Here is a 23,284-nt window from a genome sequence, read left to right on the forward strand (position 1 = left end):
GACCTTCTAGTGATGTCCACGTGTAGAGTCTTCACTTGTGTTGTTGGAAGAGGATGTTCTGCCTTCAATGAACTGTAATCTAGTTTGTGAGAGAAAAATTTTGTTCTCCCCTCTCAGAATGCCCTCCCTTCAGTTTTCAGGGCCCGCAGAGCACCAAACTTCGGAGATTACCCCTCTCTCAGCCAATAGTTTTATCACTGAGGTATGGGTCCTCAGTCTTTTAATTAGTTATAAGTCAGTTTCCACTACCGGAGCATGAGATAATTGAGATCATCTGATTGCTGATATATAGTATGTGTCCAAAAAGGGTTTTAGAATGAAGGACTAAACCCTGAATCATATTCAGAAACAATTCTCAAAACTATTAGAGTGTATCAGAATGTCTTGACTTGTTACATATCCCCAAGCAAATCTGAAATCACGAGCATCCTTTTAATACTTAGCACTCAGTTTCATAGATCTTATTCAAGATTCCATTTATCAGTATTTCCATTAGACCCAACAAGTCTTTCATTTATGTAGGTTTTCAAATGGTGATATATCAGCTCTTTTTGAAGCTATTCATTCTGCACGTACTACAGATATTGAATATTTTTCATTTACTGGAAGTTGAGCAAGATTCCATGATGAGATTTTGCTCAATCTTACACAATTAATGGACACTTTATTTCTGCTCAAGATTGTAAAGTAGTTAACTTTGTGTTCTTTTTCAAATTGATAGTAACTTGTTTTAAAAATCTAATTTTAGATTGAATGTGTTTGAAAATGTTTTGGAAAATAATGTAAGTGGCCAAATAGCTTTTTTTGGGGGCATATTTTTGTTTTGTAATAGATTCTTCTGGACCTAGCACATGTATGGCAGATTTCAATTTATTAGATGTAATACTGTCGACTTTTTAACCCCTGGAAAGGAGAATTAACAAAAGCCTGATTAATTATTGGTGTAGTGATCCTTTGGCCATGCTTGCTAGATGATTTACACTGGTGTTTTGTCAGACTCAACTGTATTAAGCCTCATTTCCTGTGGGAGTTCAATAAAATGATTCTGGGATTAGGAACTTGCATTCTCAAAGAAAATACAGTACAGTCTGCACAAATGTAATTTCTAAATGTCTTCTAATTTCTCTGCTCAAAACATCTTTCCTTCTAAGTCCTTTGATCACATTTATTCTCTTTTGGAAAGAATGGTTTATCATGTGTGTGTGTCAAACTCAAATTCTCCTTTTTAGTATTCAGCATCCTTTGCTGGCTTATCCAAGTCCACATAATTCTCTGTTCCTCATTTTCCAGTGTTTTCATTTTGAATAAACATTTTCCCCTATTCTTCATGGAGAATTAGCTTAGAGAGGTGATTCGTGAGAAGATACTCTGTTCAACTTGGCTATCCTGGAAATGGTCCACAGGGTTGTTTTAAAAATAGATCATATTACTTGAGAGAAATTTACAGTTAGAATTTTTTGTTCTTGCCTTCTTTGGCTAGTCTAGACACAGCCCCTTTAAATAGACCTTCAAATAGCAAGTGCAGCGCAAGGGAAAGAGGAGCAGAGCATTTGAGGGTGCTGTTTTGCACGTTAATTACCCATGAATGTTCAAATATGGAGAAGCCAGTTAATTAATTAAGTGGACCCACTTTTTTTGGGTCTGTTTGAGTTTTTTTTTTTCATGCAGTCATCTGCCATATATTATTAGGTATTGGAATTAGAAAGCAGAATGAAACAATCCCTATTCTCAAGGACTAACAGTCCAATGGAAAAAGCAGACAAATGAATCAATGACCAATTTATGGTGTAGTATATCCTAGATGACATTTGATGACATTTCAATTCAGCTTGTGGGATATGTCCCAACAATGTTTTGTGAAAAGGTGATGCCTGAACTGAACCTTGAAAGATGAGTATCATTAAGAAAATAAAGACTTGGATATGAAAAGAGCATTCCAGACAAGGAACAGCATGTGTAGAATAGGGAACCTTAAAACATTGTGACCTATTCATGAATTATATGTTTCTTAATATTATTGAATGACAAGAGTGAAATGAAGTGTTAATAAATGATACTGTAGAAAGAGGCAGGAGCCACATCTGGGATACCGTGGGGATTAAGGTGAGGAGCTTTGGCGGGAGTGCCATGCTAGGTTTTAGAGTTATGGTAAATGGTGGTATTTGTCGCTGAGCTAGATAGCTTGCTTCCTCTCTTTCTCTGCCTTGTGAGGACACAGCAGGAAGACAGCTGTTGGAAGGCCATAGAGAGGGCCCTCACAGGAACTGAATTGGCTGGCACCTAAATCCTGGACTTCCCAGCCTCCAGAACTGTGAGAAATAAATGCTGTTGAAGTCACCCAGTGTATGGTATTTTATTATAGCAGCCTGAGAAGTCTAAGGCAGTTTATCATTTTTTTTAATGACACTGTTTTTCCAGCAGGCAGATTAGATATTTGGAAATTTTCTTCAGTTCCTCTTATTTCTGCTCCCCACAATCCATTACTTAATTCTCTTGGTTCTTTTTTTTTCCAATAGTTCTTTCATTGTTCAGTACCAAGGTTCCTTGTCATTTATTATCTGGACTATTTCAATAATGTCTTAACTGGCTCACTTTTTGTCTGTAAGCTTCTGAAGGACTTAGAGGAATTTGAGACACAAAAGTATCTTCTTCAACAAGCTTCAATGGCTCTCCATTGCCCAAAGAATAACATTCAAACTCATCAGTTCAGAATTTAGAGCCTGCCTGATATGGCCTCAACTACCATTCTAGTCCTGTGCATTTTGTTGAAGCCACATAGTATCACTAAACAGGGTTTTTAAAAAATTTATTTTTTCCTTTTTTTAAAAAAAAATTAATTTATTTTAATTGGAAGATAATTGCTTTACAATATTGTGATGGTTTTGGCCATGCATTGACATGAATCAGCCATGGGTGCACACGTGTCCCGCCCATCCTGAATCCCCCACCCACACCCCTCCCCATCTTTTAACTGGAGGAGAATTGCTTTACAATGTTGTGTTGGTTTCTACTGTATAACAGTAAAAACCAGCCATGATTATACGTGTATCACCTCCCTCCTGAGATCCTTCCCCTCCTCCCATCCCACCACAGAGCATCAGACTGGGCTCCCTGTGTTATATAGCAACTTCTCACCTCTCGCCAGTCAGAATGGCAATCATCAGAAAATCTACAAATAACAAATGCTAGAGAGGATGTGTAGAAAAGGGAACCATCTTGCACTGTTGGTGGGAATGTAAATTAATACAGCTACTATGGAAAACAGTGTGGAGATTCCTTAAGCAGGGTTTTAAGCTTCTGGGTCTTTGTGTCTCTTCACTCAGCTGGCGAAGTTCTTGCTTTTCCATTTTGTATTGAAATCCTAATCTTTGTTCAAGACCCTTTTGAAGTGCTGCCCCCTTCTAGCCAGCGCTAAGCTTTCTCTCATAAATCCTCATATCTCAAACACTTCCCAAATCCTTTGTTTTTACCTTTGTCATACTGCTTAATTTTTAGCATGATTGTTAATCTCCTTTAGACTGACAGGTTTGTGAGAACAGAGACCTAGTTATGACAGTCTTTGTACACTGGGGATGCTGAATAAATGTTGAAGTTAACACTTTGGAAGAAATAGTCAACAGAGAAGTACAAGAAAGCCTGACACTTAGGGAAATGAAGGACATTGAAATAAAGTGAAAGTACTGAAAAGAGAGGGCTTTCCTAATGGCTCAGAAAGAATCTCCTGCTAACGCAGAAGACACGGGTTCAATCCTTGGGTTTGGAAGATCCTCTGGAGGAGGGCATGGCAACCCATTCCAGTGTTCTTGTCTGGAGAATCCCATGGACAAAGGAGCCTGATAGGCTTCAGTCCATGGGGTTGCAAAAGTTGGACACAACTCAGCCACTAAACAAGAGCAATTGAAAAGAAAACAATTTTATCTTTGTCTTTCAACTCTCCTTGGGATAGGATTGATGTTTTTTCTTACTCTGGTATATGTTCATCACAAAAACTTTGTGTCATTTATACCAGACGTGTCCTCATCCTTCAGCTGTGTACTTTAAATGAGAAAGACAAAATTTTCTATTTGTCTTGCAAATATCTGTTGTTTTTATGTCACTTGGCAGTTCTTGGTTTAATGTTGCACAAAAAGAATTTGTTTGGTTTGTCCCTAGCTCCTGGCAGGAAGCTTCCAAAACCCTTGAAATTTCCTAAGTGATGGAAGCATTTTTGGTTCCTTGTGAGCCCCCTGGATCACACTTGAGTTTATGCTAACAAGGTAACCCTTGGTCATTCCCTAGATGACCTTCAGGATTGGGGTGGTGTCCAGAATGAACAACCATATGATTGGAGAGTTGGGATTTTGAGCTAGCCTAACCTCCAGGGAGGGCAGTGGGGGCTGAAGACTGAGTTCAACCACGTGGCCAGTGCTCTCATAAGTCAGGCCTATATTATGGAAACTATGGGCATCAAAGCTTAGTGGAGCTTTCAGTCTGGTGGACATTTTGGTACACTGGGAGAGTGACGCACCCTGATTAGACAGGGAGAAGTCACGGGAGCTCTACCTTCAGGATCCTCCTAGGCCTTGCCCTTCATTTGCTCTTCATTTGGCTGGTCCTGATCTATATCCTTTATATAATAATTGATAACAATAAGTATTGCATTTTTGTGAGTTCTGAGTCATCCCAGTAAATTATTGAACACAAGAGAGTCATGGGAATCCCCCAGTTTGTAACTAGGTAGTCAGAAATATGGGTGGCTTGAGAACCCTGAAAGTATGACCGGCATCTGAGGTGGGATCAGTCTTGTGGAGGATTAAGCTCTTAACCTGTGGGGTGGTTAGTGCCATAAATGAACTGCAGTATAGCAGTCAGGGTGGAAACAAAATAATATCACAGGATGAAAACCATGTGGGTAACAGCAACAGTTCAGTCATTTTCAGTAGAAACTCTTTGGTGAGACCTAAAACAAAAAAAAGGGATCAGTTTGGTTTCAAAAAGACTGCACCAAATAAGAGAATTTGCTAAAAATCCAGTGTTTAAAACATCAATTTCTGAACATTTTGTTCTTTATCACTGTGTTCAGTAAATTGTTCTGTTAGCAAGCAAAATTGCTTGATCATTAGAATTACATTTCTGTTTTCCAGATTAACAACCTGTTTGTTTTTGCTCTCAATTTTTCTTCCCCCTCCTGCATGTAAACAAACTGCCATTTGTTGCAGAGAAAGAAATCAAACCAAAACTGGAGACAATTGTCCATTGTTTTTGCCAAGCAGAGGAGGAAGAACTCTGAGATCACATAGTCCTGCTTAAGCTAAACATGTCTGGGAATCATCCAGATATTCACATGAAGACGTGACTTCTCTCTTCCCCATTCCTCTGTGGATATTACAGATTGTCATTTGTCATCAACATTGGCATTTCCTTTTATCTCCTTATGGTAAATTTTGATGGCATCTGACTTTACACTGCTTCTTGGATGGCTGGGCTTCTTTCTAACTTTCCTTTCACTTTATTATCCTGCATTTTGTTGCATCTCTGCTTTTATAGGCTCTGTGTGTTGTCCTGACTTATAGCTGCTCTTACTTTCAATACCGCAAGGACACTACACCATAGCCATATGCATAATATTTCGCTTTCTTAGCTCACTTCTCTAGAATGGCTGTTTTTTTTTTTGAGAGGTCTAAAGCAAACCTCTGAGAAACGCCAACCAATCCAAACAACGTTCTTTTCCCCAAAGGTTTCTTGGAGCAAGGTCCTTTCCTTTATTCTTGTTCTATTACCCAAGGGAAGAAAATTCACTTAACTCTATTTCTTTAACCTAATATTTTGCTCATCAGTTAGTATTAATGAGTTTCTTCCCACTGGAGGAATAGTTTTATTCTTTGGAAATAATAACTTGTCAAGTACATCTTAGCTGATATGCTTGGAAGGTCACAATTCTTTTTAGAAGCCAAATTATTTTTTTCAGTTAATGTACTTTTCTCTGATAAATATGATTAGCTAACAGCAAAAGGTCAAATTTCATGGGGCAGAATTGCTTATCCAATTGATTTAAATGAGCTTTTTGAGGGCATCATAGGTCCCTTTAGTTATAGTTGACTAGATCTCCCAAGTTACCGAAGAGCATTCATACACTATTAAGTGTGGCGAGACGAGGCACAGACCCTGTTTGTCATGTCTGTTTACATCACGCTTTTATTGTGTGTAATGGGTTTGTATATATCAAAATAATTTTGGAAGTTCAAATTCAAAGCATGTATTGGTTTATTCATATAAATTTTCTAAGTTAATATTGCTAGGTGCTTCTGTCCATGGTTCTATTCTCAACCCAACTGTATCGCCTCATCCACACTTCATGTTGTTTCCCTTCTTTTTACTCTTATGAAAGGGGATAAAGGTCCCCAGGGACTGGAACCACTCGAGAGACCTGCTAAGTTAAAGACCCATACACAACTCTGTCAAGTCAAAGGAATGCTGCCCAGTACGCTTTCTAATATATCTCTTTTTTATTATAAAAGTAGTGCACGCTGTCACAGAAAACTTAGAAATATAGTAAAATCACACGCAACTAAGCCAGTCCATGAGGATTTATGGTCACTTCCGGGTACATTTTCTTCCAGTCCTCTTGTATGACTTTCCTCACTATGCACATAGATAGATAATTGTTTTCCCAATACAGCTGAGATCACATAGCTACTTTCTGACTGCTTTTTTGTTTAATTTCAATTTGTTCTCAGTGGACATTAAGAGGATCAAGACACATTTACGTAAGCAGTTCAAATCCTTCTTTATGTAACATAACTGCATTGAGAGCAGATGAACCTGTATATAGTTTATTGTTTATGTGGCTATTTCTCAGTGGTCTCCTTAGGTTTGCTTTCAGCTTTCAATATTCTCTTCCATGATCAGATATTACCCAAAGTATTATCTAATCAGAATAAACTCTATCAGAATAAATATTCTATCAGAATAAATGTGAAGTTTATTTCTGCTTTCACCATGACTCTGAGTCAAAAATGATCAAACCAGAGGGATGGGATGGGGAGGGAGGTGGGAGGGGGGATCAGGATGGGGAACACATGTAAATCCATGGCTGATTCATGTCAATGTATGGCAAAAACCACTACAATATTGTAAAGTAATTAGCCTCCAACTAATGAAAATAAATGAAAAAATAAAAAAAAGAAAGTTCAACATGGCGCTGAATACAAAATGAAAAAAAAAAAAAATCAAACTGCTAGAAGAGCTGAATAGAGTAAATAAAAAATCTCCTGGCACAATAATCATCTGTAGCTACATCAGTGTGAATAATCCATTTGGGATTTTACTTGTGTTTGAGGACATCTGCTACAAACATTACTTTCTGTATGTCCAAGTAATATTTAAACATCTATTGAAATTGCTAGTGGATCAGTTTCAAATGCTTGGTATGTAGAGTGTGGAAGATGCAGTTCAAATGCTAGGAGGATCAGAATTTTTAGTTTCTGACTTCAGTATGCTAATAATGCCTAATCAGGGACAGGAAGAAAGAATATTATAAAATGAATATTTACTGCTGGCCTCTATTTTGGATAGGGTTGGGTACTCTACATACTAAATCCTTACAAGTCTATAAAGTAAGTATCCTTCATGTCTGCTAAATTCTGCCAGTTTTGTCTCCTGATAGATGCATTGTATTGAATACATATTGACCAAAAACAGACTTATTTTTGTCATCCAGCAAACAGTATGCTTGGAAGGAGTCCAGGGCTGGTACAACTGTTCTGGAAAATTGATAAAGCTTCACAGAGAAATCTGGGGAGTTATCTTACTGGGCATAATGTCACCCTAAACAAAGGAGAACATGTTAATAATGAAGAAGGGGAGAATGGATGCTTCTAGAATCTCCCCACCCCCATTCCCATGCCTTCCTGGGCTAGGCCAACATCCTGTCTTTTTTGGATTCCTACGATTGTCTTGTAATGGGTCACTTAGCTTCTGTCTTGCACAACTCCCATCCACTTCAACTGAGCGATCATACTGGAGTACAAACGAGCTGTCACTCATTGCGTAAATCACTTCAGTGGCTCTTCATTGCACTCACATTAAAGTTGAAACTCCTTAATGGCATTTAAATGTTTTCAAGATTTGAACATGATTACATCTTTATTCTTCGGGTTACACATTGCATTTCAGCCACAGTACTTTTTCGCCTTGAAGGCACCCGTCTTGTGCAGCTGTCAGCCTCTATACAGGGCTTCCTTTGTGCATTTAAAGAGAAACTCATTACAGGTATTTAAATTAAACTCTGATTTTTAAATATGAGGCAACTCTCTGGCCAAATACAACAGTTCTACTGATGGAATCCACTCACTTTATACCAGTGTGCCATCTTTGAACCATTCCTTTGGTTTGAAATATTCTCTTTTACAGAATTTGTTTCATTCCAACCCTTATTTTCTGCTTTTTGTTTGTCTAACTTCTCATTTTTTTCCGGTCACACTTGACATATCATTTCCTTCTATATCTGGGTTCCCAGTTCTGCGGTAACTTCCCGCCCCCCAGCCCAGCCCTGGCTTGCTCTCTGGTACCACATGTCACCGAGCTGCCCCTATGATGAGGAGCTCAGAGGACTGGGGTCATTTCTGCCTCCATCATTTATTCATGGAATCACCATGTTTTGTGGGCCCCTCGTACGTGGTGGGGCATCATCTGGGGCACAGAAGGCTTTCAGGAATCTGAGGACTCATCAGGCCTCACCCTGCATTTGGGCAGACGAGAAGACAGTGACTCTTTCATAGCAGCTGTGCAGAAGAAACCCCAGGGCCTCACTGGTCAGGACAGTACACCCTTTCCCCGCTTCCCTTTTTCTCTCTGCGAGGCTTTGCTGTGCTTCCTGCTTTGGCCTCTGAAAGCAAAGAGCGTGCCAAGGGTCCCCTCTATCTGCCTGCCAAGTTCCCTCATCCTCAGATTCCGTCTCTCTTCTACTCAAAAGAGAAATGGGTCATGGTTTCTGAAGGAGGATCCAGGTCTGGTTTTTTTGCCAAGCTTGGCCAGAGCTCCTGGCAGGTTCCTCCTGGGCCATCTGGTTCAGTTCCACGAGCCGCTCGGGAACATCCATAGCTGGAGAGCAACCCATCCCTCCTGAGGGCTGGGACAGGCCACGTGAGTCCCCCTGGCCTCGTGGCCTGCCGCACGTTTCAACAGCGAAGGTGTCCGGGCCCTGAGGAAGCAAGGTACCCAGATGACTTGCCTTCGAGCCCTGCACACGTGCTCTGCAGGTTCTGCCGCCTCTTCTGCAACTGCTGTGATTCTCTCCTACTTGTTAAGACTGGTCCACGTGGATTCTCCCTCTCCTATTCCCCAGCCCAGCACAGCCTGTGGCATTTCATAAATACCTGCTGAATGGAATTGTACCGAGAGGACCATGCGAGCTCTAAGAGTTCAAGAACCCTTCTCAGAGTACACAACCAGTCCAGCATGGTTGTGTTCAGAGTTTGAGTCCAGTCTGTCTGATTTAACTGTATCATATGAATCCCCCATTCCAAGCTGGATTTAAAAATTGAGGTTAACACAAGGGTTGTTTCATATCATCACACTATAGATGGTTGAACAGTGGAGAGGACCCGTGGTAGACAAGGGTGGTCAGGACAGCTCCCATCTCAACTATGCTCTGAGATGAGCTCTCAACTGTGCTTTAGAATTTGGAACAGATGAATGGATCAGGAAGTTGTGGTACATATACACAGTGGAATATTACTCAGCTATAAAAAAAGAATGCATTTGGCATTTGAGTCAGTTCTAATGTGGTGGAGACTCTACACATTGACATCACCAGACGGTCAATACCGAAATCAGATTGACTATACTCTATTGAGCCAAAGATGGAGAAGTTCTATACAGTCAGCAAAAACAAGACTGGGAGCTGACTGTGGCTCAGATCATGAACACCTTATTGCCAAATTCAGACTTAAATTGAAGAAAGTAGGGAAAACCACTAGACCATTCAGGTAAGACCTAACTCAAATCCCTTATGATTATACAGTGGAAGTGACAAATAGATTCAAGGGATTAGATCTGATAGACAGAGTGGTTGAAAAACTATGGACAAAGGTTCATAATATTGTACAGGAGGCAGTTATCAAGACCATTCACAAGAAAAAGAAATGGAAAAAGGCAAAATGGTTGTTTGAGGAGGGCTTACAAATAGCTGAGAAAAGAAAAGACGCAAAAGGCAAAGGAGAAAAGGAAAGGTATACCCATTTGAATGCAGAGTCCCAAAGAATAGCCAGGAGAGATAAGAAAGCCTTCCACAGCGATCAGTGCAAAGAAATAGAGGAAAACAACAGAATGGGAAAGACTAGAGATCTCGTCACGAAAATTAGAGATACCAAGGGAACATTTCATGCAAGGATGAGCACAATAAAGGACAGAAATGGTATGGACCTAACAGGAGCAGAAGATAGTAAGAAGAGGTGGCAAGACTACACAGAAGAACTGTACAAAAAAGATCTTCATGATCCAGATAACCATGATGGTGTGATCACTCACCTAGAGCCAGACATCCTAGAATGCAAAGTCAAGTGGGCCTTAGGAAGCGTCACTACAAAGAAAGAAAGCTAGTGGAGGTGATGGAATTCCAGTGGAGCTATTTCAAATCCTGAAAGATGATGCTGTGAAGGTGCTGCAATCAATATGCCAGGAAATTTGGAAAACTCAGCAGTGGCCACAGGACTGGAAAAGGTGTTTCCATTCCAATTCCAAAGAAAGGCAATGCCAAAGAATACTCAAACTACTGCAAAATTGCTCTCATCTCACATGCTAGCAAAGTAATGCTCAAAATTCTCCAAGCCAGGCTTCAGCAGTACGTGAACTATGATTTTCCAGATGTTCAAGCGGGATTTAGAAAAGGCAGAGGAACCAGAGATCAAATTGCCAACATCCGTTGGATCATTGAAAAAGCATGATAGTTCCAGAAAAACATCTCCTTCTGCTTTACAACAAAGCCTTTGACTGTGTGGATCACAACAAACTGGAAAATTCTTCAAGATGACAATACCAGACTACCTGACCTGCCTCCTGAGAAATCTGTATGCAGGTCAAGAAGCAACTTGACATGGAACAACAGACTGGTTCCAAATAGGAAAAGAAATACGTCAAGGCTGTATGTTGTCACCCTGCTTATTTAACTTATATGCAGAGTACATCATGAGAAATGCTGGGCTGGATGAAGCAAAAGCTGGAATCAAGATTGCCGGGAGAAATTTCAATAACCTCACATATGCAGATGAGACCATCCTTATGGCAGAAAGCAAAGAGGAACTAAAGAGCCTTTTAGTGAAAGTGAAGGAAGAGAGTGAAGAATTTGGCTTAAAAGTCAACATCCAGAAAACTAAGATCATGGCATCTGGTCGCATCACTTCAAGACAAATAGATGGGGAAACAGTGGAAACACTGAGAGACTTAATTTTTGGGGCTCCAAAATCTCTGCAGATGGTGACTGCAGCCATGAAATTAAAAGATGCTTGCTCCTAGGAAGAAAAGATATGAGCAACCTAGACAGCATATTAAAAAGCAGAGACATTACTTTGCTAACAAAGGTCTGTCTAGTCAAAGCTATGGTTTTTTCGGTAATCATGTATGGATATGAGAGTTGGACTATAAAGAAAGCTGAGCGCCGAAGAACTGATGCTTTTGAACTGTGGTGTTGAAGAAGACTCTTGAGATCCAACCAGTCCATCTTAAAGGATATCAGGCCTGAATGTTCATTGGAAGGACTGATGCTGAAGCTGAAACTCCCATACTTTGGCTGCCTGATGTGAAGAACTGACTCATTGGAAAAGACCCTGATGCTGAGAAATATTGAAGGCAGGAGGAGAAGGGGATGACAGAGGATGAGATGGCTGGATGGCATCACCGACTCTATGGACATGAGTTTGAGTAAGCTCTGGGAGTTGGTAATGGACAGGGAGGCCTGGTGTGCTGTGGTCCATGGGGCTGCAAAGAGTTGGATCCAACTGAGCAACTGAAGTGAACTGAACTGACTAAATGAGGTGGATGAACCTACAGCCTATTATACACAGTGAAGTAAGTCAGAAAGAGAAAGACAAATATCATATATTGACACACATATATGGAATCTAGAACAATAGCACTGATGATCGTACTTGCAGGGCAGCAAAAGAGACACAGACATAAAGAACAGACTTTGGACACAGTAGGGGAAGGAGAGGGTGGATGGTTTGAGAGAATAGCATTGAAACATATACGTTACTGTATGTAAAATATGGGAATGGGAATTTTTGGGAATCTGCTATATGACTCTGGGAACCCAAAGCTGGTGCTCTGTGACATCCTAGAAGGGTGGGGTGGGGAGGAAAGTGAGAGGGGGGTGCAAGAGGGAAGGGACATATGTATACCTGTGGCCAATTCATGTTGATGTATAGCAGAAATCATCACAATATTGTAAAGTAATTATCTTCTAATTAAAAATAATAAAAAATGAAAATCTAAAAAAAAGAAGAAAAAAGAATTTGGAAGAAAGAAGTAGGATCTGCCTGTTTGCTGCTGCTGGAGCCCAAGTTTTTCCAGTCCTCTTGTCATCAGGGAGTGAGAAAAGCCAGATGTGGGGGAAGAAAGGGGTCAGTCACCTCTGAACACTCTGCCTAGTAACCCTGCATCATGGTAATTTGCCTAGTAAGCTTTGTGGTCAACCATGAGTGCCCTTTTCTCACACTTGTACAATTTTATGTGCACAGAATGTATCTAATTTGAGGAACTAAGCATGTTAGGAAACAGGGCCTATTTCAGCTGCTTTCGGCCCAGAGCTTGACCAATAGCTGAACTCACAAGCACCAGTTTAAATTAAAAATAACAAAAATCCTTTAAACCCTAAAAGCAAAAAATAAGTAACATACACGTGTCTAATTGTTTTCATCAGAGATATGGGTGAAGATAAAGTGGAAATATTGCTGTGACCCTTTTGCATGTAATTTACAGCCCTAATATGTATGTTGAATGTGGTGCTCTTTGCAGGCCTGCACATTTATAGGGTGCACTGTAACTTTACATCCTGTTTCTGAAAACCTGTTTCTGGGCATGAACTCCCTAAAAAGATACCCATAGCTGTGGATGGCTTTAGTTGCAGCTTGGAAGCCTGATATGCTTTATTCCAGGAACACATTTTTTTTCTGCCCCTAAAGGCCCGTAACAACCCCACTTTTTCTTGTTTGGTGCATTGAGAAAATGAAGGTATTCACAAGAGGGCATTTTTAAAAAATGAAACTAAACTGTCAACCTTTCCCCATTTGCATTATGAGAGGATTAACTCAATATTGCTATGAAACCAAATCTCGCTTATTCTCCCACTTCAAGTATAAATTTCCTTAGAAAAGAAGAGAGGTGTATAAATATTCTGTCTGGCAGTGACCAGGAAAGGAGGAATTCACAAAAGATAAGACATACTTGTGGTCCTTGCTTCCCTTTTAAGCTATTTTCTCCTGTCACTGATGGTATACAACAGATATTAACTTCTTCTGGGTTTAAAGGAATAGACTTAAATGTGTACATTGACTGCTGTCAACAGGACTCAGACTACGGTGTTTGTTCTTTTTACTGTGACTACTTAAATCATAATGAAATTACATAACGTGTAGCAGTGAAATTACCAGTCGTGTGTAAAGAAGATTTAGGTAGAAAAAGGATGAGAAATGACAACTTCCAAATTTGTAGAATTTAATATCTAAGGTCTGTGGAAACCAGGGGCACCCCTGGCAGTCTGCGATGTAGAAGTCCCTACATCAAAAAGAATGACAACTTGTTTATCCATTCATCTGTCGATGGACATCTTGGTTGCTTGTATATTCTAGCTATTGTAAACGGTGCTGCAGTGAAAATGGGATATATATGTCTCTTTCAATTTTGCTTTCCTCAGGAGAGGGGAGGAGAGGGTGAGATGTATGGAAAGAGTAACATGGAAACTTACATCACCACATGTAAAATAGACAGCCAACGGGAATTTGCTGTCTGGCTCAGGAAACTCAAACAGGGGCTCTGATCCACCTAGAGTGGTGGGGTGGGGAGGGAGGTGGGAGGGAGGGTCAAAAGGGAGGGGATATATGTTTACCTATGGCTGGCTCATGCTGAGGTTTGATAATAAACAACATAATTCTGTAAAGCAATTGTCCTTCAATAAGAGCAAAAAAAGGACGACAACCAGAGGGGGAGTTCCTGCACGGGTTCTAGGAGCCAGAGACGCAAGGAGCGACCAGCCCATCTCTTGGTTTGGATTTCTGGTTGGAATGCAGTTTCTTAGAGCTGGAAGAGATCGTGATTTCTGAGACTCTCACATCAGCTGCATCTGACAACTGAACCCACTGAACCACATCTTGGAATATTTCAATAAGCAGTGCAGTAAAGTATGCACAGAGATAATTTTTATTTTTTACTTTTCATATACTTTTTTCTTTTAACCTAGAAGGATTTCAGTAGGGTTTCTGACAGAGTTCCATGGTGGTCTGGGTTCTGTAGAGCTATGATTGGGAACTAGAGTGCCCACAAGATAAAGCTCCTACCCACTTTTGGGTCAATGACCAGGAGCAAATTTTCCTAGTCTTTTCCTTACTCTTTTATTTAGGGAACTGTGGCTGTTTCTCTCTCTTCTTTGTCCCTAGGACTAAGATCAAAGGCACAGTTCAGGTCACTTAACCTCACTCAGCCTGGCCACCATTCTGATTAGAGTGAGAATATTCATTAGTTTCTACCAATATACTGCTGGCTCATTACACTGTATTATCCTGAGAACTCATGTCACCTTGTACACTTCATATTAATTCAGACTTTTAAATTTTGTTCAGATAAATAGGATCTCGCTAACTCTTCATAATGGCCATAAGATGCAGCTGACATTAAGCACTGAATTGAAAGAGAAGAAGCAGATGGCCTGTGTTGTGCATACTGAGTTCCCTGCAGTGCTTGCATAATCTGTGTGCCGTGGATTCTAAGTGTCTGTTAAAGAGATGAATGAGAGGATGAGTAAAAGTCAGAGACCTAGCTTTGAGTTTTCTTAGCCACTCGCTCTGTGGTCTTGGAAAAGCCACTGGACCTCTCCAGACGCCATCTCCTCACCTGTGAAGAGGAAGCAGATGTTGCCGTGTTTGTTTCCATCGGTTAGATTAGGTCTTCTCATCCATTACTTTTGACATACACCCAGTATAGCAGTGACAGCATTGCCAATCTCCTAAATCAGCAGCAACATCTCTAAGGAAGCTCAGTGTGTGTTTTTTCTAACTACTTCAGGTAGTGTCTTTAAACTAGGACAAACAAGGTTTAGTGAAAGGAAGTAAAAAAGACTTTCCTGTTCCAGTAAGAGGGGAACTTATCTTTTCTGAGTGGTATTTACCAAGGCTTTATATTTTCAGGAAAAAGAAAAAATCCTGAATGTCAGTTAGCTTTCCAGTTCCTCCCTGCAGAATAAGTATCTAATATCATGGAGAAGGCCATGGCACCCCACTCCAGTACTCTTGCCTGGAAAATCCCATGGACAGAGGAGCCTGGTAGGCTGCAGTCCATGGGCTTGTGAAGAGTCGGACATGACTGAGCGACTTCACGTTCACTTTTCACTTTTATGCATTGGAGAAGGAAATGGCAACCCACTCCAGTGTTCTTGCCTGGGGACTCCCAGGGATGGGGTCGCACAGAGTCGGACATGACCAAAGTGACTTAGCAGTATCATTGTATTGACGTGATCTTTTTTCACTTTTATGTTTCATTCACTATTGGCAGACTAGTAGAGCACATTGACCAGTTTTTTCTCAATTATTTTTGTATCTCCAGTCCCAAGAATAGTGGCAGATAATAGGTACTCAATCATATGAACTACACTGTTAAATGGAGGTTCAGATAACCTGCAAGTGGTACAGAAAGATTATGAGAGTATCTTCTGATTCCAAACTCAGTGCTCTTTCTAATACGGCAGTTGATTATATCAAGCCTTTATATAATAGCCTTTAGCATCTTAGTAAGGATTAGTTATCAGACGATGGCACCAATTACGAGGACTCCACATTGTGTCATTTTTATTGGGTTTGAGATATGTAGGATACAGGCTGCTCCAGGGTGGGTGTGGGTAGCCAGGAGTGAGTACGGAGATTCTGTGTCTCAAGGAGTTTGTTAAAAAAAGGGACAGAGAGATTTCGAAGTTAACACCTCCAACTCCCTCTTAAGATAACTTTGCTTGAGTGAGGAACAGATGGCCCAAAAGGTAATTTGAATTTCATCCCTGGATAGAAGCTGCTCTAGGTGAATCTATAGGAGAGATTTTCTATGGTATATTTTCCTTACTCTACTTTGAAAAGAAACAATAATTTTAAAAAAATCAAAGGAGTGAGAGACATTACATAATTCCATTTAAGAAATTGTCTGAAGCAATTTCATCTGAAGCAATAATGACAGCAAGTATGCAGCTAATCAAGAAAAACAGAAAAAAGGAAAATAAACAACAGTACTGAGTGTAAAAGCCAGGAATTGCGTGAATCAGGATTATCCACTTAATTTTGTTTTTTCGTGTTTGGAATATGACTAAATCAAGTATTTCCTTAAATTAAGTGAAGGAAATAAGTATTTGTGTAAATGTAGTATTTTGTCCCCTATGTCTTACTTAGTTAAAACTTCCTAAGAGTTTTACACTAAGATTTTGGTGCGTATAGAGTTAAAATTCTTACATCTCTCTACATATGGATAAAAATTTTATATCTGACTAGTTGTATAATTTTAAAAAGTAATTTGCCCAAAGTGCTAGTATTTATGTAAAAGTAGAGGCCTTTTTTTTCTTCTTTCTCTTGTCAAGCAGTACTTTTAATTTGAGGGTGGAGTGCATGGTGTGCAGGATTTTAGTCTCCTGACCAAGGATCAGTCTCACACCCCTACAGTGGAAGCCTGGAGTCTTAATCACTGGACCGCCAGGGAAGTCCCAAGTATCTTTCTTCTTTTAATTTGAAGATTTGATGAGTAGAAAGAAAATCTTATCACTCATTTTGTAAAAATATTGGCTGAATGCTTTAAAAGTGGAAAATAAATGATTGAATAATAGTCCTGAGAGTTGTTAATTTTTTAAAATAAAAGGTAACAAGTTGCCTATTTGTTGCTAGGTCAATTCAGTTAATATAGGGATTCTTCTTCTTTGTAAAAGGAGCAGTTTAGAACAGAGTCCTGTTATAAAAATGACCAGATTTATAGTCTGATCTCTGGAGCTCTGCTCTGTTTACTACTGCTAGGTCAAGTAGAGTCACCAATCACATGGCCCCACACCTGAACCACCCTGTAGAAACTTGCAAGGAAAAGGCCCAGAGCGTTACGGAAGAGACAGGAGGGAAGGAAACTGCAGGCTCCGTCTTGCACTGAAGCTACTCCCTTTAGGCCACTGGATCATTTTGCTGGGAATTCCATTACCCATACTACAGAGTTAAGACATAGCCCCTGATGAAAAAAAAGACTTTCCTTTGGCCAGGTAATTCCAGTTTCAGAAGTTCACACTTAAAAATAACTAAATAAAAAGTTAATCATAGTGGTGTCTATTGCTGTAATGATCTATAACAACAAAAAGAGGGAACAATGAAAATATCCAATAAGAGGAGAACTGTGAAATGGGTTATTATGCTCTTCATTTGCACACACCCTGACAGTAGTGAACACTCACACCTCAGTCCTTTACACAGGTTCTTCCTCTGCCTTGGCATGCCCTCACTGTTTGTTCTTCAAAATCTAAACCGGACATCCCCCATTTGGGGACCTTCTCTGAGGGCTTCAGCTAATCGCCTGTTTCGGTTTATGTCTTTCAGTTGAACATACTTCTGGCATTGGCCTTAGTGCCCATCTGTAGATGTGTGGGTTCTTTCTTCAAAACCTTAAAATTCATTTGCATCCCTATCCTCGGGCCCTGGGCACAGTGCCTGGCTCCCAGTAGGTGCTCAGTGAGCATCAGAAGAAATGGATGAGAAATATATTTGTAGGAAAGAATGTTAAAGCGAAATTTATGAACATGTAGACAAAGGGAAATAGATGATAAATTATTATGTGACAGGCAGTTGAATATATACATTTTGACTTCAACTTTGTTAAAGTAGAGCTAAAGAAGGTTGCATGCAAAATATTGTGTAAGTGAAGTCAGTAAGAGGAGGATGAATGACTAAAATAATTATCTCTTTCAGAGTGTTTTCAAATGATTCTTTCTCTCAGGAGAAATACTACCAAGCTTGCCATCTATACCCCCATGTGTCTACTTTAGGGCACACTGGCCCAACCTCCATCTGCCAGACGCTGCATTTCTTTGAGGGTTTTCTCTGGCCACCTGAGTCAACTTTGCCAGGTGACTGAAAGAATTAATGCCTGTTTGGAGCAGCCCTCAGGTGGTCGTTGGTGTATAAAGACCCCAGCTCCTGCTCTGCTTGGCACTGTGTCCTTCAGGGGCAAGAGTTCCCCAGAGAGATTATGCTCTATTTACCCACCATGGTGAATTGCCTGATAATTCACCCTTTATTTGCTCCCACTCCCTCCTACTCCCACTTCCTCACTCCTCCACTATTTCCTGGAAGATCTTCCAAAATAACTATTTGTACTTGAATCCTTATTCAAGATCAGTTTCTGAGAGAACCCAAACTAAGACCCTCTTTAATAACATGAATTAATGATGCAGAAAGTGCTACTAAAATATAAATATTCTTGAGAAGTTATATCACCTTAATTTACTAAAACTACAATCAAGTTTATTAAAATTGATGATTAAAAATGCCTGTTCCCCAAGGACTGGAACACAAAGCGAATAATTGTTGTGACAGGGTACGAGTGTAAGTAAGGTCCTGAAGTTGGTGAACTGCCAAAACCAGGTGCCGTCACGGGCACCCAGAGCGGCAACGATGGATGCTATTGTGCTGGTATAACCTTGACGGTTGTTGAGAGTGTAGTTAGTCATTAACTTCTGCTCTCCTCTCCGTCTGTCTATATTTTTCCATGAGTCATTTGGAAGAAATGACATTCCCCTTATATGTTTTCTTAGCCTATAATAGCTACCTGTATCTGTACTGTCTTTGAGGTCTACTGCAAATGCATACCACTTAGGAACAGGAATTTTATCCATCTCCTCCCCTCCATCATGTCATTTATATCATTGAGAAAGTACTCAACAGCTGTTTAAGAAAAAAATGATTGTGTAATTTAATGAAGGGAAAGAATGCCCATCCTGGTTCTCATTTTCTTTTTTTCTTTTTTTGCAAACTCTTAAATATGTGATTGTTTCATTTTATTTTCAAAGGGTATTGTGGGTCACTTTAAGCTTAATACTGTTACATGAGAGGAAAATCATGCTATTGCAAAGTTCTTTATCTGAAGAAACATTAGGATACATTATGTTCAGAAAGATTCCTTCTCTACATAGCTTTCAAGACAGAATTTTCCTGGGGGATGAAACAACATAAATACAATTCCCTTTTAGGTAATACTTTCTTAAATTGTGGGCTTTCCTGATGGCTCAGATGGTAAAGAGTCAGCCTGCAGTGCGGAAGACCAGGGTTCGATCCCTGGGTCAGCAACATCCCCTGGAGAAGGAAATGGCAACACACTCCAGTACTCTTGCCTGGAAAATCCCATGGATGGAGGAACCTGGCAGGCTCCAGTCCATGAGGCTGCAAAGAGTCGGACACAACTGAGCAACTTCGCTTTCCTTTCTTAAATTGTTTAATAATGGGTTAGTTTTATTTATAATAGCAGAATTAAACAAAAACTATTTAATTGTATTATTAACTGTACAACTCAGCTCAAATAGTGTTAACAAGGTAGATTTTTCTAGAAATAATTTTTGATAGAAAGGGGGCTTAAAAGCACGATTAAGAAAATAGATATTTTGGGAGGGAGGGATAGTCAGGGAGTTCGGGATTGACATGAACACAATGTTATATGTTAACTAAATAACCAACAAGGACCTACTATATAGCACAGGGAACTGTGCTCAATAGTCTGTAAAAATCTAATTGGGAAAAGACTTTGAAAAAGAACAGATACATGTATATATATAAAATAAAAAGAAAAAAAAGTAGATTTTTTTAAGCAAAAATGCAGACATTTGGACTATTTGTATAATGTCAAACATATCCAGATATTTAAACAGACATTTAAATTCGTTTCTAACATAACATGTGAATATTTGGCAGTCCACATGTCAACTATAGGCATTTTTGGATAAAATATAGGCATTTCTCTTACAGCACGCTTGTTCATACAAGAATTTTGAACTAAGCATAATGAAATAATTTGCAGTATGGTTTCATGACATTGATCATGACTGGTTGTCATAAGAATATTAGGACTAACACTTTCCAAGGATAAAAAAGTCTGATGTGTGCAAACTATGGGAACTTGACCCATTTAATCTAGTCACTGCTGCCCTGTTCATCTTTCACTTTTCTGTTTACTGATAGTTGTGAACTGTCCTAGAGCACCATGGCCAGGTTATAGCCAAAGATTCACCTTGAGCATTTGAATCAAAGTGCGAATGACCAGTTATTTTAGTTTGTTTTTGTCAGTGTTAACTAACCAATTTGTTAAACACACACATGCAAAACATAGATTTATTTCCTACCACCTGTTACAGAAATTTCTGTGGGAATCTCTGCTTACATTCAGAAGATCTTTAGCTTGGTTCATTAGAATCATCTGGGGCAGTTGATAAAACCCAGGATTCTCAGGCCCTACATAGGTTGTGATTCTGCAGGTATGGAATAGTGTTCAGGAATCTGACTGTTTACTGAGTTCCTCAAATAATTCTTATGCAGGTGGACCCCAAGCCTTTGAAAAACACCGCTTTTAGCCTCTGACCATCTTTTCACCATTAAAAAAAAAAAGTAACTTTTTGTGACAGGGGGTTCTTACAATTACAGATATCACATGCTATCAGAACAGACTGTTGTGGTATGGCACTATCACACCAGTGCTAATAAGGCTTTAACTGACTCCTCACTTTTCCAGAGCAGAGGCTCTGTAACTAACAGTTAGCTTTGAGAAGCATAAGCCAAACAGAGAGGGTGTAACAACAACAACAAAAAACACTAAAAACAAGCAAACAAAAAACTCAGTGACCAGACTCACTTTGCAGCTACTTTAATTGCACTTCATAATAAATTTTTAGTTAATTACTCACTGACCATCTGACTTCTTAAAAAGGGCTGAAAAGAAGAATGTCATAAATCCTCACTGTCTTGTCTTAGAAACCCAATGTCTTCCCTCTGTGTGCCTTTAAGACTTTTTAGCTTTGGTTTTACACAATTTGACAATATATCTGTGTTATACTTTTTTTTTTTTTTTTTTTTGCATGTCTGTATATCGTACTTGGGGTTTACTGAGCTTTTTAGATACATAAATTGTTGTTTTTCATCAGATTTGGAAAAACTTAAGGATTACACAGAGGGAAGAACTGCATACAGGAGACCAATTATATGAAAAATAGTTGAATTCTCATGAGAAACAATGGCAATTATAAGACAATGAAGTAATATCATTAGTGTTAAAATACACACAAAAATAATCGTGTGAACTCAGAATTCTATGTCACATGAAAATATTCTTCAAAAGCAAGGGTGAAATAAATACGATTTCATAAAACAAAAGCTGAGAAGATTTAGTACAAGAAAAATCAGACCTGCACTATAAGAATCCGTAAAGGGTTGATAGAAACTGCAAGCTATATGAAGAAAAGTTAGCTGGAAACTTGGATCTACAGAAAAGAATGAGGAAAAGTAGAAGTTGTGGGCTTTTTAACTATGTTTTTGAATTTATAAATTTAATATACTTAAAGGTCAACTCACCGAAGCCAAAATATTAACAATATAAAGTAGGGTTTATGATGTACAAAAAAAAAAGATTAAAAATACCCAAAAGATGGGAACAATGCCAGTAAATAGAATTAGACTATTACACTATTTACAGTGTTTCAAGTGTGAAGTAGGAAGAATGAAGTGTTGAATGTGAAGGGAGAAGCAACAAGTATGAAATAGAAAGTGTGAAGTGAAAGTATAGACTCTAAATAGACTTTGAAAAGTTAGGGATACACATTGTTAGCCCTAGAGCAACCATGATAGATAGATAGAAATATAGCAAAGAAACAAGTAGAAAAAACAAAATAGAACAGTAAATACATGCTTATACATATACATGTTAATGCATACTGTGAAATTAAAGATAATTTTTGTGCTACTCTATATATTTTAACAGTTCACTACAGTCTCAACTAAGATTTGCAAATGTTATTTGCTGCTACCTCCAAATCAGTCTCTTCCCTAAACCTCTTCAACTGTTTCCCAGTTCACAACAAATGAAATGCAAAGCCTTTACTACTATAGCCAATGAGCTACCACAAGATCTAGTTAATGTATTTTTCCAGTTTCATCTTTATCCACTCCTTCGCCTATTCACTTTTCACCTTTTTAGTTATGAGAACTATGACGCTTCTCCATCCCTGCCTTTAATGGATGCCTCTTTACCTTTACAGATGCCAGTTTAAGGTTTATCTCATCACAAAAGTTTTTTCTAATTACCCTAGAAGTTTGTATTACATTTCTATCACTGAATTCCCTTTGCTTCCACAACATGTCATTATATACACTTGTTAACTTCTCATTGACTTTTTCTCACCAGATTTTAGCTCATTTTTCTTTACTGATGTATACCCCTTGCATGCACTGTGCACAAAAAATAGAATGTATTCAATAAAAGTATTAAATAAATGGCACATGTTAAAACCTTAAAAAAAAAAAAAGAAACCCAATGTCTGACTTGAGCTGTGTGTCTTGGAGATTAACAGTGTCAAACTAGCTCCTTGGAAGGGTTTTATAATAGAGTAGCTGGCAAATCTTAGTCCATAAATGGGGAGGGGTTTAGAAAGAGACGTAGTTGATAGTAACTCAGCAGGTTGCAAGGGCCTCCTCCATTGTGAGAGGATTCTGCAGCCAAGGCCAGGCCCACTTTATTCCTTTTGGCCCCGATAGCAACACTGCTTTTACCCAATTCTCCCTCACTCTAAAGTATTATTATCATGAAGTTTTCAGTGCAGTCATGAATATTTCACATATGTGCAAAGATGAACCCTGAAACTGTAAAATTTTAAAGCTGAAATAAATTTTAAAGTTCATGTAGTTCAAACTCCTTATTGTACAGAATAGTAATCTGAGGTCTAAGTTAACTGAGTTGCCCAAGTTCATAAACTTCACACAGCTAGTCATTCTTTTAATGTAAATAATATAAGTAGATAGATAAAAAGAAAAACAATTATTTTTTTCTCCAA

The sequence above is a fragment of the Dama dama genome, chromosome 14 (assembly GCF_033118175.1).
Source record: "Dama dama isolate Ldn47 chromosome 14, ASM3311817v1, whole genome shotgun sequence".
In the NCBI taxonomy this organism is placed as follows: Eukaryota; Metazoa; Chordata; class Mammalia; order Artiodactyla; family Cervidae; genus Dama; species Dama dama.